Source organism: Solea senegalensis, linkage group LG1 (assembly GCF_019176455.1).
Source record: "Solea senegalensis isolate Sse05_10M linkage group LG1, IFAPA_SoseM_1, whole genome shotgun sequence".
NCBI lineage: Eukaryota > Metazoa > Chordata > Actinopteri > Pleuronectiformes > Soleidae > Solea > Solea senegalensis.
In genome coordinates this window covers 37,512,819-37,518,818 of record NC_058021.1, presented here as the reverse complement: position 1 = coordinate 37,518,818, position 6,000 = coordinate 37,512,819, and positions in this window count along the sequence as shown.

Below are 6,000 nucleotides of genomic sequence, written 5' to 3'. Positions count from 1 at the left end.
AGCGCTTTTTTTGCCCTCCGACGAAGAGGCATCAACATTCATTCGGTCTCTATCAGTGGCATTTTCCATTTTAATTGAAATTTAGATTGTCGTTGACCCACTGGGTGACGTTTGGTGGACTGAGCAGAGGAGAGCGTGCAGCTCTAACGGGGGAGGGACGGCCCGAGAATGTCATTTATCCATCACTGTATGAGGACGTGAATGTGTTTTTTTTTTGCACGTGTGTGTGTGTGTGTGTGTCATCATCCGTGTTTTCTCACTTGTTTGTGATAGTGAGAGGTGAACACAAACACAGCACACTGTGCTCGCCGTCAGAGGATTTCACCGTGCTTCATTTATCATGCAGGAGGTTCATTATAGTCGGAGTGCATGGCCTAACATGACTCTGATCGGGACAAGTGTGCATTTATGTTCTGTTGCGCTCTCCCTTAACCGGACCTTAGAGACGCCGGTTTGAACGATCTCCAGCAGCTCTCCTATGCTATTAAACATCACCCCCCCCCCATCTGCTTCCATTTCACCCGGCGCTGTCCTCACAGAGTCTGCCTCACTAACTAATGAGCGTGGAAGAATGCCTGCAGTCATGAACATATTAAGTAACTTACTGCTCTCCACATGTCTCTGTAAGCAGCGCGAGCTTTTACGGAGGTTTTATTGTGATGGATCCCTGGTTCTCAAACTGTGGTACGTGTACCACCAGATGTACGCAAGCTTCCTCTGGAGGTATCTGAAACGGAAACGCACCCCTTTTCATGGATGCATGCAGCTGAGGCTACCCGCAATCTTTTTTCATTTTTCATTTTTCTTTCTACACGCGCCAACATGTGAACCATGCACCAGCAGGAAATGTCGGTAATGACGCGCCGTCCATTAAAACCACGCAAGCACAATGTACAGATACAATTTGTCCATCAACATCTTAGCGATCATTTACTGTCGCTGTGCCACACATTTTGCACACAAACATGGATATTATACAGGACACAGAGGAACACGAGCCCCACAGAACTACAAAATCTATTGTTTATTTATCGGTCTTATTATTTTGTGTATACTAAACTTAAGTATTTACAATGTAACCTGTATTAATTTTAATACACCATATGCTGATGGTCTATACTCTGTGTAATATTAATGTTGTAATATTATGAGCAGCAGTGTGGGACATGGGCTGGATAAATAATGGTATGGAACTATTGTGTTAATTAGGATGAGGGTTTTTCTGACTTGGGGGAGTCTGAGGTGCTCTGCATGTGACTGCAATGTATTTACTCGCCCCTGTTGTTTCTTGCATTCCTGTTTCTAAAGATTTTTTATAGTTTGCACAGTGGAAATAAACGTACACTACTTTTATTCCAACCAGATTCCACCTTGTTTGCTGTGCTCTCTCTGAAAATCGGAAATATTGTTTTGCTATACCAGTGTCTGAAGAATATGTGAGGAAGAGGATAATAAGAGAGCAAATTATCTTATTGGGAATAAATCTGCCTCCTGTTTACACCGCTGTGTTTTAATGTTGGTGATAATGGTGTTGCTTCCAGAGCTCAATATTTCCTCAGATGGTACTAGAACCACTGACATAGATGATGTTGGCATAGCTTTAACACCACACTCACAAGCCACTTTATTAGGTTCATGTGTTTGTTAATGCACATTCAAATAGCAGCAATGCATTTAGTCATGTCGACCTGCTGAAGCTTAAAAAAAGGGAATCATAAGGGAAAAGGGGAAAGGTGATTAAAGTGACTTTGAATACAGCATGGTTGTTAGTACCAGATGGGCCATCTGAGTATTTTAGGAAACTGGTAATCCAGTGGGATTTTCATGCACAACAGAGAACGGTCCAAAAAAGAAAAAAGAAAAAAGGGGGAAATATCCAGTGACTGGGGGAAAATGCCTTGATGCCAGAGGTCAGAGGTCAGAGGAGAACGGCTTAATTGGTTCAAGGTACTCAACAGAAAATCAATCCATTTTCTACCACTTTATCCTCCTCATGAGGGTCGCTGCTCCAATCTTAGCTGACATAGGGTGATAGGCGGGGTACACCGTGGACAGTTCACCTGTCCATCCCAGGGACATATAGAGACAAACAACTATTCACTCTCACACATTTAGAGTCCAATTTACCCATATTGCATGTTTTTGGACTGTTGGAAACTGGAGACCTCAGAGAAAACCCACACACACACACACACACAGGGAGAACATGCAAACTCCATGCAGAAAGGCCCTTGTTCCGACCGGGTCTCCAACCCGGGTCTTCTTGCTGCAAAGGCAAGAGTGCTAACCACTAAACCAACCGTGTGGCCCTCAATAGAAACTCAAATAACTAATTGTTACGACCAAGGTAACCTCCTTTCCTGTTCCAGTTTTAGAACTGGACTGACGTTTGATTCACTTGACACCACCTGAGGACGTTCCGACTGCACACAGCTCCCTATGGAGACACTGTAAAGATGTAATCATGTTGTGAGTGGTGAGGACGAACCAAAGAAAGAAAGAAAAGACATGCAGAACTTACAATCATTGCTAAATGCACAATATATTTGCTGTTATAGAAAGAAAAAATACATAAAAATGTGGTTCTGCTACGTCTTCATTATGCCTCACAGTCAACCAAGAGCAATGCAACAATAAAATGAGAGTAAATTGCTAATACAGACGCCCACGTGCAACCCAGCTGAAATATTCTCTTTCACCCCTTGCGTCCAACAATTACATTATTTCTATATCATACTGAATTAATATTCACGCTTTACATTGTGTTCTGAGACACAGAGCAAATCAAAGTGCTCCCTAGCCATTATATCCTCCATATTATATCCTGCTCCATGATGACAGATGAACAGCTCTCTCTGAAAATGAGGATTCCTCAGAACTGGGCCCATTCCAGCACGACAAAAATCAATATTTCTGAAGAAATTAGTAAATTAGATCCTCTCTCTGAAACACACACGGATGCATTGAGCACGGACGTGTATATTTAAAGACGTAAAGGCATTATACAGTGATAGTGGTTATGAATCCCCTTCAGGTTCAGGTGGTGGGTACAGAGGAGATCTATAAAATACACTTAATTAATGAAACAATGTTCCCATTTTCAGGAGCCGAAGCAAAGTATTACCATCAGCGGCGCCGGAAATAAAGTATAATAAAGTTCTGTGCTGAACAGCATTTATATCCCGGTTCTTTCACTATTTATCAAACTAATTAAACTGACTGGGGAACAAAAGCCAAATCAGCTCATTCAGTTTCCTTAATTGCTTTTGACGCAATGCACAGATCATCAAAGATAAGATCCGCAGTCAGCGTTAGAATTAGTGGCATTTTTAATTAGCCTCTTTCACAGAGACAGTCGCTGGCTGTGACAACACTCCAGAGCGGGAATGACCTGATTCACATTAAGGCTATTTCTTAATTACAATGCTCCACAGCATTGTCAAAGTAAGAGATTAAAGCACATATTCCCGCTCCATCATTATGACAATCAGTGACGGCGGCGACTTTTAAGAACAGACAACCTGAGAACGACCTCAGCTGCAGCTGCACGACGTCTTTTTTTAGTAGAAATCAATTCAGTGTCGAGATGAAAATAAACAGTATTTCACAAATGAAGTCACTATATCAGGACGTGAAGGGAGGGGAACATCGTAAAAACAACCATCACATGACTTCATATTCATAACAACAAAGTTACTTATCACTTACTGTAAATCATTGCACATATTCTTGCTCAGATTTGAAACTTATCATAGTTTGACCTCTTTATTGCCACACCCACGTGTAAAGCCCTAAAAAATAAAGGCTTTTTAGTCTTTAAAACCATATGGGAGAGCTTTTTTTTAGCATTAAGTGGTCATTTCATTTGATGTTTCCATGTGTTTGCGGGTCAAAAAAACAGTCAGGAGTGCTTTGAGTCTGTAAAAAGGAAAAGTCAGTCATCCTTTCAAACCCAAACCACATCTGTTTGAAAGACGGAGATTTGTTTTTTCACACAGACGCTCCAACTTTCACAGCTCAAACTTCCTCTGACTCTTGGGAACGACCTGTAGGAGGAGCACAGCATCCACCCCCTACTGTACCAGCCCTTGTAGTTGTCATGGCTACAACGATAAACTTGCAATTAAAATGAAAGCAGTGCCAGCAAAGAAAACAAACCAATGATGTCAAAGTCACTTGGTGTCTGGATTCACCTCAACGTGTATTTTGACGCTTTGTTTGTTCCTGCCATAATCACCATGATCACCGGAGCTCGCCAAAACAAGTGCAGTAGTTGTACTAAGACAGCCGTATCTTACAGACAGCACAGACATAATAATACATCATAAAAGCCAAAAAGAGAGAGAAAGAAATGGAAAATAAATAAATAAATAGAAAGTAACTCAGTTATGTAATGGCTGCTGGAACAAAGCTACTTTCATATCTCACACACATTTATTTATATATATATATATATATATATATATATATATATATATATATATATATATATATATATATACACACAAATAATAAAATTTTTTCGAAGGATTTCCAATACCATATCTACATATACAGTCAAATGCATAGTACAGGTGGGTAAATTCATTGTTTAAAAATAGGTTTTTAATGTCTTTAATGTCTCTCACTGTCTTGTGACGGCTGTGTCGAGCCGAGACTCGCCAATCAGTCGACTCGACCACTTGACAACCTGATTTGAGAGCATTTCTGCTTCTCCGGAGACGAGTTTCCAAACCTTGCAATCAGACAATGACCCGCACTGCAGTCAGCCACCAAAATAAACTGCTGCACAGACGTGTGGGCTTTTTTACATCAACATGCTCCAGATGGACGGACAGACAGACGCCCAGGATTACATGCACTCAATGTGCGTCTTATTAAACTTTTTAACTCGTCCTATAGTTACTTGAATATCTCCTCAATGTTGCTCTTGTTGCGTTGTCTCGTGTTTTCCCTGCTGAGAAAATGATGATACTTGGGCGCTGATTTGATTTGTAATCCTGATTAATTGAGATTCTTCACTTTGTGCGATTATAAAATCAATCATCTAACACTCTGTCCCGCGTTTTCCAACAGAAACCAAAATTCTTACAGCGACAACCAAACACGTTCAGACTGTAATTTGGAAATAATTGTGACAGTCTTTTGTTCAGCACGCAAGAAATTAGCTACGGTCAAAGTGTCTGTGTTTGTTGTGGGATTAGAGGAGAGATTAAAGCAGATCACACCCGGAGATGCTTTCAGTCATCAAACAAGTAAGAGCCGAGGCTGCGGCTCACGATCCGGGCTTAATCACCCGAGTCGAGTGTGTCCGCTGAGGAAAAAAAAAATGTCTTTCTTATTGATAAACACAAATCTTAGAGTTTAAAAATCAAACAGCACAGAGCATTTCGGATTGAGTGCAAATGTGTGTTTGACATTGAAAATAAGATGTGACCAAATATTTGACTCTGAACATTTGGGTCCTGAGAGGTTTGGAAATGAGATTGTGCTGTCGTGTATAATCCGCTTCTATAATGACTTCCCTGTAAAAGGCACAGATAGTCGAAGCCCACAGGGGTTTGTTAAGTAACTGCCAGAGAGCCATGGCGACTCACCACTAACACAGACTGCTTACTATAAATACACCACGTCTGCACAGCGCTGCTGCCCGAGCACTGTAAACAGACGAGCTTCTGTCCTCGCTGTGCAGGTGACACAGCAGTGGCTGCTGAGCGAATGACAGTTTTAATATAATTTAATGTTTCCGCACAATGAGCCGTCTGTGGAGGTTCATCACATCTGTCAATGAAACATTATTAATGAAAATCCCATTATGGTGTTTTAAATCCATTTACAGGGAGCCGTGCCACAAGGCCACGAGAGTTATGACTTCCACGACAAAGCTGCTTTCATCAGACAGTGACTGAATATGATGGCAAGATAAATAGAGATTAGGACTTTTATTGACAGAAGAGGCAGTCATCAACTTATCATTAACTTTTTTTTGTTGCACTCGGA